This window comes from Lepidochelys olivacea, assembly GCF_965140295.1.
Source record: "Lepidochelys olivacea isolate rLepOli2 genome assembly, chromosome: 4".
NCBI classification, from domain to species: Eukaryota; Metazoa; Chordata; order Testudines; family Cheloniidae; genus Lepidochelys; species Lepidochelys olivacea.
The window spans coordinates 31635326-31649552 of record NC_140414.1 but is presented as its reverse complement, the minus strand read 5'-3'; positions in this window follow the sequence as shown (position 1 = coordinate 31649552).

The following is a 14227-nucleotide window of genomic DNA, read 5'->3' as shown; positions in this document are numbered from 1 at the left end:
GGGATACTTATTCACACTGAACTCCATACATTGAGGTTCCCACAACATTAGGTTTATATAGTTTTTTATTTTGTTTAACTCAGCCTTGTATATGATTTTTTCCTGTATGCTTTCACATATACAGTAGTTTTGCTATGATTACTTTAATCTGCCCATGTGAAAAGAGGAAGATGTGTGTGCACAAGGTCCAATCTGTATGCAGATTCCATGGGCTTCTTATAGGTCTCATTAAATGCATATTGGGGAACGTAATGAAAAGAATTGCCTAATATTGTATGGCAGGTGTAAACTACATATTTTAGAAGGAAATCCTTTGAAATTGATCTTCTCTTCAGTTCTCTGTTCAGATCCACTGCAAGAGGATTCGTCCCCAAATCATGACTATTTATATTACATCTTTATCTATGCAGGCTGGGTTTTTTGAAGCCCTTATTCAGGAAAACCTCCTATTGACTTCACTTAATTTGTGTGAAGAAGAAACGTATAAGAATTCCAAGATTTGGACCAAAAGCATTAAGGTTATCATCCAAATAGATGCAAGATCTGCTGGGCCTCAGGGAATAAGAAAAGTAAGATCAAACACACTTAAATATTTATATTTTTATAAAAATATTTCTTATTTTTTAAAATAAGTGAATTATTTCATTTCTTTATCATGTGTATACATAATTTATCTACTCCATTACTAAATATATACACTAATAAACTATTCACCCAGTCTTTTCATGATTCTATCCAACCAATAATCTAGTGTATTTTTGTCTCTCCTTTTATGTATATTATGGATTCTCTTTTTGCTTTCAGAATCAAATCCAAGTTCAGTCATATTTGTTCCAATAGATGGATTGTAACAGTCCTCTCTTGAGGAGCGTGGCCTAGGGGTCACATTTGCAACCTCTTGACTGCCAAGGGCTTGTGGGGAGGGGAACCTGGGCCCTCCCACTCCACCAGTCTCCGATCCAGGGCCCTTTGGGCTACCAGTAGTCTGGCAACCAAGGCTGCTTAAGACTGTCCTCCCTGGGCCTCTTCCTCTCGTCCACCCCCCTGGAGTCAACCTAATCCAAGGCTTTCCCCTGGTGGGGAAACCCAAACCACAGTAAGTAAAGGGGGTTACCAAACTCCAAGGTTCACAGGATACTTCCCTTTCTGTTGTCTCTAGGGTGGGTCCTCCGTTTCCCCCTCCCTCCCCCCCATGAGAGGGCCCCTTTGAGCAGCTGGGTCAGAGTCTTAGGCTTCCCTCTGCTTTGGAGCGGTGGGCTGCAGGTCTGCTCACCGTCAGCTCTGCCACTCAAATGTGCTAATTCCCAGCAGCTGAAGCATTTTCTGCAGGGGTGGCAGGGCAGAGCTGGCTGAGCCCAAAATAATCCCCTAACTCCTTGTTGCCCAGTATGGAGTTTGTACACCCCATCACAGGGATACATTTGAAATTCTTTCTGAAAGTCATATTGTAATTATTGTTTTGTCAGTTTGAAAATAGTTTGGGATCTTTGACCATATTGGCTGATATTCTCTTATGTATATTCTTCTCACGTAGATGATACCTTTTCAATAGGGCCCCGATTTGTCAGAACAGTTAAATATGTGCTTAACTAAGTGAGCAGGAAGTCTCATTGAAGTTATTTAGTTTATTCAAGTTATGCATAGATGCTTTGTTGAATTGGGGGCGTAGATGCTCCAACAAATGCTAAAACCAGGTAATCACAGTTTCTTCTCATCTGATTCATGAAAATTCTTTGTTTAGCAATTAACAAAGATACGACCACAAAAGATCTTACTTCTGTACATTTTCACATCCATTATATTCAACATACAGAAGAATTCCAGTGTGGCTGATATTTCAATTCCTGCTATTTCTGGGCCTAGATGTGGCCTGCTTACTGCAGGGATATTGGTCTAAGGAGGTGCAAGGTTTCCCTTTACATCCCATGACTGTTACCACATCATGGATAGCAGCACAGGAGAGGAAACAGGGTTCACAGAGCTGTTGCATCCATCTCTCATACAGTTGGGCAGGAAGGGGCAGAACAGGACAGGGATCCTCAACACACTGTGTGTCATAGCTATGCTAGTGCTTTGGGCAGCGTACACCGCCCTGGGTCTAGACCTGGCACAGTTTACCCATCTCCAGAGCAGCAATGAAAGCAGAGGGGAAATAGTGACTCTCAGAGGTCGCCCTGTCTGCTCCTTGCACAGCACAGCTATTCACTACCCCTTACTCCGGGCACAGTGGCCTTCATGTGCTTCTTGAGCAAGCCAAAGAGAAAACTCCACTTTCAGAATATGGAAACAACCATTTAAAAAAGAAATATTTATTAGAGCGCATTGAGTAATTCCTTGTTGGTAATATTTGGGCCATTTGTATCATCACACATTTATTCCCTTATAAACGTTGCTACGATTCGACAAGCTGCAATATTTATGATGTCGCTACCACCACCAAAGAAACATTTTATTACAGTTAAGTAGATACCAGCATATTCTGCCACTTGCAGTTGCATATCTTTCCCAAAGAAATATAGCGAAATAATAAATACTTCCAGAGGCAGTATTGTGAACATTTGCCCATAGGTAACTCAATTAACAGCTGAACTGCAGTAATAACACCTGTCATGTTTAGAAAGGAGTGCTGCTAATCCTTCCTTTTCAGTGAGTAAAATTCACGTCAGCCAAAATTCATTGCATATACTTAAAGATGAGCTCCTCCCATCAGCCCTCCCTCACCACGCACTTAACTCCATGTCCAAATGAATGCAAAGTATTATTTATCATCATTATTGCCCCAATAAGATTAAACTGGTTATCATTGTGATTCTAACCAAACACCATAAATATTTCCTCTCCTTTCCCCTTTGTTTTCCCTGTCACTAGTCCAAGGCTGCATTGCCAGACTGGGACTGCACAGCTGGCTGCTCTCTACTCCAAATGCCCAGGGGCAGCGGACATGCTTAGTTGCTAAAGCAGACTGGCAGCCTGAGCTACCAGTGGTGCTGCTACTCAACAGTTAGGTCCAGAATTACCCTCAGCCTCACCTGTTCAACCCACTGCTGCCAAATCCAGATAGCTTTCCTTGCCTTTCAAAACAAAAGATTCCATTTTGCTGACTAGTCTTTACATAATGAAATGCTCATAGAACCCGATCCTCTGGTCCAAGGAAACAGTGCTCAGAACTAGAGCTGGGCAAACCACAGATGTTTTGGTTCCCTGGCAATTTTGAAGAGTGGGGAAAAGTCATTTTGGGTCAGGCGATTAAACATTTTTTTAAAGAAATTTTCAGCGCATCGAAGAGTCAAGAACATTTTCATTTCCAGAAAAAAAAAATTGTGTTTCAACAAAATGAAAATGTTTTGTTTTGATTTTGATCATTTTAAAATTAAAAAATGAAGGAGATTTTGAAACGAAACGTCATTTTAAACTAGAAAAAAAAATCAAAGTGTTTCGTTTTGAAAGTGTCACAGTGAACTATTATGGGTTTTTCTTCCCAAATTTCTTTTTCAAAACCATTCGGTGAAACCAACATGAATACAGAAAATGTGCCCAAATTTGCATTTTTCACCAAAAAGAGTTTTGGCCAAAAAGTTTTGCCCAGCTGTACTCGGAGCAGAACCTGAGGAGGTGGGAGACCTTCTTGTGCTCTCCTTATCCTTATGTTATTTGTACCCAGATACAATGGCCCCAAATGAATCATTCTGGTGGGAAGGGACTGCAGGAGTACAGCAGATTACACCTCCTAACCTCAGTCACACCCCTTTTGTCTGGGACATCTCTGTTCTACCTAAGTATTCCCCTGAAGTCTTGGAGTCCACAGTAGCTGTTTAATCCAGCATTACAGCCCCTGCTGTGCCTCCGGAGAAATTCAAAGGTGATGGAGCAGGGCCAAGGATTGGCCCTTAACGTTTTACATTTATACAGCACCGTTTCCTCACAAAGTACTTCTCAAGTATAGACATACAGTAGCATTGAAATGCAACCAACTCTGATTGGGGAAGACAGCTGCCAATGAAAGCACAACACGGGGAAGGGGAGGAGCAGCAATTCTGGCCAGCACCAGGAAAAATCCTTCCCCTTTTACATAAGATACTGGTGCTTTTTTTTTTTAATTATTATTATTAAATTAAAACAGCATGACTTTTACATTTAAATGACAATGTCTAATAAAAGCTCACCACTCATGCTCATCAAGCATTCCAGAATATTCTTAAGACAGCTAAACATGGAAAGAGTTGTTGGAAGTAGGAGATTGGCACTAGCCACGGTGTCTGTGATTGCTGACATACATGACCCTAGTTCAAAAATAAATGAAACCTGTGTGTAGTTCACATGAAAAGCAGAAAAAATGCCTAGCAAATAAAAATGTCAATAAAAAAGTGAAATCTAAACAATTCCTGATGAGTTAATGAACTCAAATGATTTCTCAGGATCTTTTTTTGCTGGCTAGGATAGCAAAGGCTTTTACAAGCAGTTGTCACCTAATCATTTCATTTATCATACAGGCCTCAAAGTTAAATCATGTCCTGCTCTGATGATTGACAGGATGATGTATTGTAAATAAGTAGGATATGAAACAGTAGTCTGCTTGCACAATACATACTGCAAAGCCATATACTTCTCACTTCACTGACCTCTGTATTTACCCTGACTAAGTTTATGGATGTGCAACTTGTCAGAAAAGTAACCAGGCTCACAGGTCAATCAATCCATCCAGACAGCAGTTTGTTCTGAAGTTCAGGGCAGATGATTTTTGTAGCGGAGCTATAGATCCTTGAAATAATTAGAGGTGTAAATAAATTCAGTATGATATCTCTGCATGTTGCTATGAATAACATTTAAGATACATCAAGGTTGTTTGGTCTAGAAATTATTAGGCACAAAATTTAAACACAAACAAAGCCTACACATAACTTACTATGCAACCCCATATACACCTCTGCCAGCTATTGTTTGGTGATGGTTGTTTTTTCTTTTAATATGTGCCCTTGAAAAAATTGACTTTATAAATGAATATATCACTAAAATCAGGAAACAAATATATATTTGTTTTATGTATATAAAATGGGAAAAAATTGCAGGTCATTTTGTGCTTTGGTTTATTAATTTTAAGTGATAGATTATCTCATCTCTTAACAAGTGTAAACCCATGCCACTGTATGGATACAGACCTCACATAGAAGGTATATTGGATATAAACTGATGCTATCCTGAAAGTAAAATACCTACCAAGTATCCCCTTTAAAAACATTTCATATTTGCACCGAATAAAAAAAAAAGTTAAAATTCATCTGAAGCGTGTCACACGTCAGGTCCCAAAGGCTTAAGGATGCATCTTGAATTTGGAACACAGAAGGCTGTTAAAAAAAAAGAAAAGAAAAGAAATAAAGCAAGCTTTCACAAAGTGCATACATTTTGTGTAAAAATGAAAGATGTGGCAACTGGATTTCTATTTACATATCCAATATTAAGTAACACCTTTAAAGATATCACAAGAGTAACATTAAGTAGCAGAAAATAGGAACATCATTTCAACTGATGGCCAGATGAAATGTACCGCCAGGAGACAGCTACAGTAATGGTATCTCTATATTTATTTTGACAAATCTATGACAGGACCATTTTGTTTCCTGATAGACAGACATAACCCATGAAATATGCTGAGATCCCTTCTGCTGTTTTTTCCCCGCAATGATGTCTTTTCATCACAAACAGAATCCAACCAAATGGAAAACAAATTGTTTTCCTTTTAACATGCATTTAATTTTTTTTTCCAAGTGGGGACTTTCCATCTTGAGTTTGATATTGTGTTAATTAGCTTCAATATCAGTACGTGAACATTTCTTTTTTAAACTAATCTCACAAACATTGTTTCTTTTCTCTCGTATGAGACACCAATTATTATAGAGCAATTAAGAAAATCCATACAGGCTATATTTAATGCATGCACATATTTTACACACAGTGGGTTTCTCTGTGCCTAGATGCTGTTTAAATGTCTACAAGTGTTCAATTTTGCAGAAATTTTTCATGTGAAGGCAAGGATTCAGAGTGTACACAAAATGAAATATGTACATTATCAATCTCCATTTATATAAAGCTTGTAGATAATAAAAGTTTAACTTAAAAAAAAATTCAAGGTTTTAGAAGTTCAGAGAAATGACTCGGATAGCCTTGCAGTGCTGTTTCACGATTGAAAATCATTGCACTTCTTCTGCTATCAAGGTTAATAGCCAAGCAAGTTTTGTCCCTCCCTACCTAAAATAAAAATCAGCATAAGTAACCCAATATGCAGTGACAGATACCTACTGGTTCTAAAAATGTTTTGCTTCAGTTAATATGCCCAAATGTTGCTGTCAGGCACACCTTCAGAGAGGGACCAGGTAAAGACACTCCTTTATCATAGGAGAGGATTCTGTTGCTAGAATCCAAATGAATGGCAGCTGTACTGAAGAGACCATGAACACCACATAGGAAGGGGGAAGGCAGACAGAGAGAAAAAAAAACAGTGAGGTTGTGGGTGGGGAAGATGGTGTGAAATCCCATTTCCAGCATGACTTATGATAAATTATACAGCACAGATTACTCCCAAAGCAGTTACTTTGCCTGGAAAGTTAAGGTGAAGCTAGCCTGGAGGATATTACATTCAGTAGATAAGAGGAAATATTAAACAAATTAAGTATCAAAAGCACAATGTAGTCAGGGCAGAAGCAGATACAGGTTGTGAATAAAGTTTTTGGAAATAAGTTTAGGAAGAGATCAAACAAGTTCAAAATTCTAATCTTCCCCAAGTGTGAAATTCACTTCTGATGCACAGAACCAGCATGGGGCCCTGCACAGGAGGTGTATGAAGGGAGCACGGGGAGAGTGGCTGTGTAGGTGTGCCAACCTATCCCCAAGGCATCGCACACATGTTCTCTGCAGTGGCACTGTAGAGAGTGGTGCCATGAGCACAAGCCAAGGGAAGGACCATAGGTGCTTCATTTACATGATTCCAGCAACCCCAGTACCTTGTACAACTGGTGCAGATGGCCACAATTGCTATTCAGCAGCTGTGGGTGGGCTGCAAGGCAGCTCAGCTCATTGACTCTGCGTCAAGGGTTTGGATTTAATCTCTTCTGCCCTCCACCTGCATGGAACCCTATTACTCAGACTGTATGCAGATGGAGTAGAATTGACCTAAAGTGACAATTGAAGCTACTTTGCTTCTTCTGCTAGATATTAAAATCATTCTAGAATGACTCAATGATGCAAGAAAGGATAGCAATACAAGATGACAAGGACTTGTATGGTACAGAATCTGTTGTATACTGGTGATGGATCTTTGTTTTGGTTTGGATAAGAAGGCTTAAGTTTGATTCTCTATTAAGATGATTCTCTATTCAACTACTTGGTTGCTCTCTAGAATTACAATTTTGGAAAAGGCCAGACTTTATGTTTAGAAAAAGAGCACGTTTTAAAAACATAAATGCACTGCAGATGACAAGGTGAAAGGGACATAAACAGTTTTTAGAAACTTGCCTAGACTAACCTCAGCCTTATGTATTATCAATAAAACTAAAAGCACATCATTGAGAGGAGGAAGTCCTTACAAGTCAACTCATTTCTGGGGTGGAACTTGCTCTCTCTCTTTAACTTAGCTATAAATGACAGAGTTATTTCTTAGCCCTAACACCTCACGGTAGCAACTAGGATCACACATACCAGTGTGCAAGTGACTTCCCTGCTCTTTCACCAAGAGCTAACAACCTTCACTATCCAGCCAATCCACTCTCTGTTTTGGAATTTGTAACAGCATGATTCTCATTCTCCTAAAAATATCAGGTTTGGGAGACCATAAAGTCCACTCTCTTGTGCTATTGAGCTCACCATCTGACCTCCTTGCCAGGTCAACCTCATCATAAGATGCCAACAGCAAATTATTTTGCTGGCCACCTTCACCCCCATCATGTGACGAGTAATTCAGTCCAAGAGTTCAAGTGCAAAATGAAAAAGTCTCTGCATTCTGCTGCCGTGACTTCACTCCTCCACACCAATGGCACACTGGTGGTGGGTGCAGATAAATTAGAGACCCCTCCAATATGCTATGTACAGGGTGAACGCAAGACCATTTATATTTCCTGTTTCTTTCCTCCTTGCTGTATGCCCCTTCCTGGCCATCCTGTTCAGTGGCTGAAATGTTCACAACTAAATATCATAGTGGGATACAAACAGGAATTCCCCTTTACCCTTCATTCTCCATGCACTGACTCAGAGAAACAGAATTTGGTGGGAGGCTGGGCTGAATGCCCAACACCAGAAGGGGACCAATCATTTAAATTGATTTAAAATCTTGTTTAGATATTTTAAAACATTGCTCAAACATCTGACTGGATGCACACGGGCATGGGGGTGCAGGGGATGGGAGTTCTTCCTTATTTCTAATTAACAGTAACTACATCTATGAATTCTTTTGTGCTTTTGATTACCCAAAACTAGAGACCATGTGTCATAAATATAAAGGGAAGGGTAAACACCTTTAAAATCCCTCCTGACCAGAAGAAAAATCCTTTCACCTGTTGTCAAGGTTCCTCCCCCACTCTGAACTCTAGGGTACAGATGTGGGGACCTGCATGAAAAACCTCCTAAGCTTATCTTTACCAGCTTAGGTCAAAACTTCCCCAAGGTACAAAATATTACACCCGTTATCCTTGGACTGGCCGCTACCACCACCAAACTAATACTGGTTACTGGGGAAGAGCTGTTTGGACGCGTCCTTCCCCCCAAAATACTTCCCAAAACCTTGCACCCCACTTCCTGGACAAGGTTTGGTAAAAAGCCTCACCAATTTGCCTAGGTGACTACAGACCCAGACCCTTGGATCTTAAGAACAATGAACAATCCTCCCAACACTTGCACCCCCCCTTTCCTGGGAAATGTTGGATAAAAAGCCTCACCAATTTGCATGGGTGACCACAGACCCAAACCCTTGGATCTGAGAACAATGAAAAAGCATTCAGTGTTTTACAAGAAGACTTTTAATAAAAAATAGAAGTAAATAGAAATAAAGAAATCCCCCCTGTAAAATCAGGATGGTAGATATCTTACAGGGTAATTAGATTCAAAAACATAGAGAACCCCTCTAGGCAAAACCTTAAGTTACAAAAAAGATACACAGACAGAAATAGTTATTCTATTCAGCACAATTCTTTTCTCAGCCATTTAAAGAAATCAATCTAACACATACCTAGCTAGATTACTTACTAAAAGTTCTAAGGCTCCATTCCTGGTCTATCCCTGGCAGAAACCAGCATACAGACAGACACAGACCCTTTGTTTCTCTCCCTCCTCCCAGCTTTTGAAAGTATCTTGTCTCCTCATTGGTCATTTTGGTCAGGTGCCAGCGAGGTTACCTTTAGCTTCTTAACCCTTTACAGGTGAGAGGAGCTTTCCCCTGGCCAGGAGGGATTTCAAGGGGTTTACCCTTCCCTTTATATTTATGACACCTGTAAAGGGTTAAGAAGCTAGGATAACCTCGCTGGCACCTGACCAAAATGACCAATGAGGAGACAAGATACTTTCAAAAGCTGGGAGGAGGGAGAAAAACAAAGGGTCTGTGTCTATGTGATGCTTTTGCAGGGGACAGAACAGAAATGGAGTCTTAGAATTTAGCAAATAATCTAGCTAGATATGCGTTAGATTATGATTTCTTTAAATGGCTGAGAAATTAAGCTGTGCTGAATAGAATGGATATTCCTGTCTGTGTGTCTTTTTGTAACTTAAGGTTTTGCCTAGAGGAATTCTCTATGTTTTGAATCTAATTACCCTGTAAGGTATTTACCATCCTGATTTTACAGAGGTGATTCTTTTTTACTTTTTACTTCTATTAAAATCCTTCTTTTCAGAAACTGAATGCTTTTTCATTGTTCTTAAGATCCAAGGGTTTGGGTCTGTGGTCACATATGCAAATTGGTGAGGATTTTTATCAAACCTTCCCCAGGAAGTGGGGTGCAAGGGTTGGGAGGATTTTGGGGGGAAAGACGTTTCCAAACAACGCTTTCCTAATAAAAATAAACCCAGATAAATGTTTGGTGGTGGCAGTGGAAGTCCAAGGGCAAAGGGTAAAATAGTTTGTACCTTGGGGAAGTTTTAACCTCAGCTGGTAAAAGTAAGCTTAGGAGGTTTTCATGCAGGTCCCCACATCTGTACTCTAGAGTTCAGAGTTGGGAAGGAACCTTGACACCATGACAGGTGCATTATCATTCATTTGAAAAGTAAATAAAATGAAGAAGCACAAACACACAGACACTTCCTATATCACTGGACAATACATTTATTTTAAAATAGACAGGGATAGGCAATGTAAAATTTACAGACTCCCAAAAGAAAAATCAGTGGCTCAATATTTTACACATCAGAAGAGGAGAATGCTGCATGAGCTACAGATAGAATAACTTGCATGATAATAAATGCCTGTGCAACCAAATCAGTTCCATGTAATTTTACTCACATGAGTAATCTGACAGTAGGATCAGGGCCTGTTTGGGTTTGCCCATCACAGGTATGGAAGCAATTATTTTCTTTCTATATCACAATAGTCATTGTTTTATACCCAAAGTCCACTGAAAGTTTTGCACTGAAGGTGAAAAACTTTTATATAGAAAATGAATAACATTTAGTTTGCCAGGACTTTTCCTGGATTATCATCAGATTTTAGAGAAAGTCTTAAACCTTTCCAAGGGAGATGATTTTTCTGACAGCCCGTTTATTTAGCACTGCTTTGTGTTGTTTAGCCTGCTTTTCTGACCATTTCTGAATCACTGTGAAAATGACCTTTCAGAATCAGGCAGGAAGGTTTTCAGGTGTATCAAACTAAAAGAAAGATTACAAAAATGATAGGAGGAGGAGCTGCTATCTGACGTTGTAGGGCGTACAGTCAGACTCAATTCATTTAGCAATTCCCAGCCTATCATCTTTCATTAGTTACTTCAGTGCAGAGTCTGAACACCTCATGGGCTACTTGTCACAGGGACCAAGGAAGAGATAAGAAATGATGTTAAACTATTTCCCTTGACAGCAGAGACACAGATGGACACTTCATTCTGACCATATTGTCTGCTTTAGTGCCTCCCTGAAGCCATTAACTATCATAATGATGGGGCTCAAGTTATTTATTTCTTCACAATTTCCTGGTGTTTTTGCCGTATTATGTAAGTGCATTGAGTTCTGCTGCAAGCCGTGTGTTTGTCCTTGAAGACATACGGCACATGCAAAAATCTCTATCCAAGGACCTTATATATCAGGTCAAGTACAAATGTGAAATAACATACAGAAGTTGATACACTAAAAGTTATAGACAGAAAGGAAATATGTCACATATAGTCAGTGAATTGTCATGCTTTCCTGGGCCAGAATTTGCAGATTTATATTTGTTTTGCTTTTCAAAATGTTAATGAACAGATTGTTCGAAAATTTATTTTATTATCTGGTCCATTGTAATTGTTTTTGTGAAAAATGCCATATTTCTTAGCTTGCAGGAAAATGGAACTCTTTCACACAGTACTCCCAATAACCATATACAGCATGTTGCAGATTTTTATAAACATGAACATTTAGTAAAGTAGACCAGTAATAATGAGGAAATCCATGTATGCAAAAAAAAATAGAAAAACAAAGCACTTTATATTTTCAATTATTCTACGGTGCCAAGTATTGGAGGATGGATAGTGAGAATTTTTTAATGTAAAAAGGAAAGATCACAGTCAGAGTAAGTTCTAATAAAGAACTATGCAAAGTTTGAGGCATTAAGTGGTAGGAACGTGGCATTTGGTAGCATCCTCACAAATGTACCATTCTGGTGGTTGTCAGAGTGGACTTTATTACAGTACACGAGAAGATGGGAAACAGAGGAAGGATTTTTTTCAAAATCCTTAGTTACTTTGGGGGGGAAAATCACACGAATTAATAAATAAAAGCTGATAGTGATGAGATTTAAATGAGAAATAACTGGGATCAGAGCAATTTTCTCCTTTTGAGGGGGGAGGGAGAGAAGTATCATTTTATCACCCTCAGGAGAAGTCTTTTTACTTAAAAGCTCCAGATCCTATACATATTCTTAATTCAAGAACTTGATGACATGAAGTTTAAAATCTAAGACTAAAACAGGTGAAGAAGTATGGTGCTGTATGATATCACTGTGGGCCTGATTCTATCACATGGAGTAGTATCTTACTCTGCAAGAAATCCCATTGAATTAATGGAGTAAAGTGCTACACAGATGAGGAAAGAATGAAAGAATTAAGCCCTATGTTTGGCAGCGGATATTCTTGCTGACATCAGATTTTCCCCAATCTGCATGTTATCATCTAGATATTTTTTTCAAAAAGGAAATTGCAAAAAGGGCTGGCATGCACTACTTCATCACAGGAGCAAAGGGGAAAACAGGGACCACACTGTGACTCTCAGTCATGCCCTGCTGATGGGGCAACACAGTTGCCTTTTACTGCAGTAAACAGTGGTAAAAAACCCCCGATTAACTGGGGATGCAAAAATAAGTAAACAAAACAGTTAATTTAAAATGAACAAAGACATATGCCTATTTCTGAACCTGGGATCTTCCCATCATAGCAGATGAACTGCTAATAGGAAAGCAGGGAAACTGAGATTGAATTGCTAGTTTGATGTGGTTTTTTATTCACGACACTTTCATCCCAGGGTGCAGCTGAGAGTCGTTTTTTACATCAGGCCAAATTTTATCCTCGGATGCTCGCACTTGTAACTGCCATTAGTTCCAATGGGACTTCATGCATACATGCATCCAAAGACAAAAATTGTCCCTTGCAGTTTGAGATATGTTAGCAGGTTCTTCTAAAGACTTCTAAAAGACTGTAAAAGGGGAAAAATTTAAAGGGCTGTGAGATCCACCCTACTGTTCTTTTGCTTTCATTTATATTGGTAACTACTCTAAATTATTGGTTCTGTGCATTAATTGACTAACTTGTGATCCTCAAAAGATCCCTTTCTACATTGTTCAACATCTCTCATGAGGATAGGTATTCACACCTGTGCTGTTCATAAAACTGCCTTGTCAATATTGTGCAGCAATCCAATTTTGTTTAATTGGAACAGTGGCTTTGATGCTCAGAGCTACTGTTCTGCAGAAATGAACAGGGAAATGTGTGGCCTCTCTAATCATAGCAACACATATAATTTGCTGTAAAGTAGTTCAGATAATAGGATCTTAACTAGAACAAACTCCATGGTGAATGACTAGCATGCACATGAGCATGTGCAGTAGAAACAGTCGCCTGCAGGTGATCAAACAGGTTGCCAGTTTTAGTACCATGCAATTTTGTAGGATAATTTGCCAGTTTTTAGAGGCTAGTTGCCAACAGACATGCAACGTTTAAATTAATCACAAGCCACCAGACCAGGAGGATCAGTTCAACAAGGTACCTAAACATTTGCCTAACTTGAAGCACATCAATAGTCCCAATGGGTACTTTGTAGTACCTTGCTCAATTAGAGATCAGGACAGCCAACTCTCTGCCTTCACAAAATGTTTATACACATACATTCTCCCCCCCTCCAACTGTAAATTATCCACTTTGGATTTGAAAAATAACCCTTTGGAACAATTGTGTCATACACTAGATCAATAAGCTTGGAGGACTATTTACTCTTTACAAACGTTTTACTTTTTTCTTTTAGGAAAATTAACAGTTTATAATTCTTGTTGCTAAGAGTGAAAGGGGAGAAAAATGGGGAATGGAGGCCACACCCCAGTGCTCTGGGAGGAACTAGGATTATCATGGTCAGTGAAAACATAGTTAATCTTTGGTTAGGCTTGGATATATATCCAGCATATAGTATGGGGCAACGTGGTCTAAAAAAAGGAACTGGTCAAAAAAAGGGGTCTATTTCTATAGCAAACTCTTTTTGCCAAAAAAAAAAAAAGAAGAAGAAAATGAAACCACACATTTTTGGTCAAAAACGGAAACATTTTCAGCCAAAACCCCAACATTTTTGCTCTTTGTTATTTTGATGAAAATTCAATAACTTTCAGGAAACAAGCACTTTCTGAGAAAATGTTCATTAGTCAAAACTCCAATTTTTAACCAACCCCAAAATATAAAGATGTCACTTTAATAATGAGTCACGAAGCCATGAGTGAGTTATGCAGATCATGCCAAATGAGCACTGATGAATGCTTTATAAACACAGGATACGATTAGATACCCTGTTTATGCCTCATGTTAGAGAA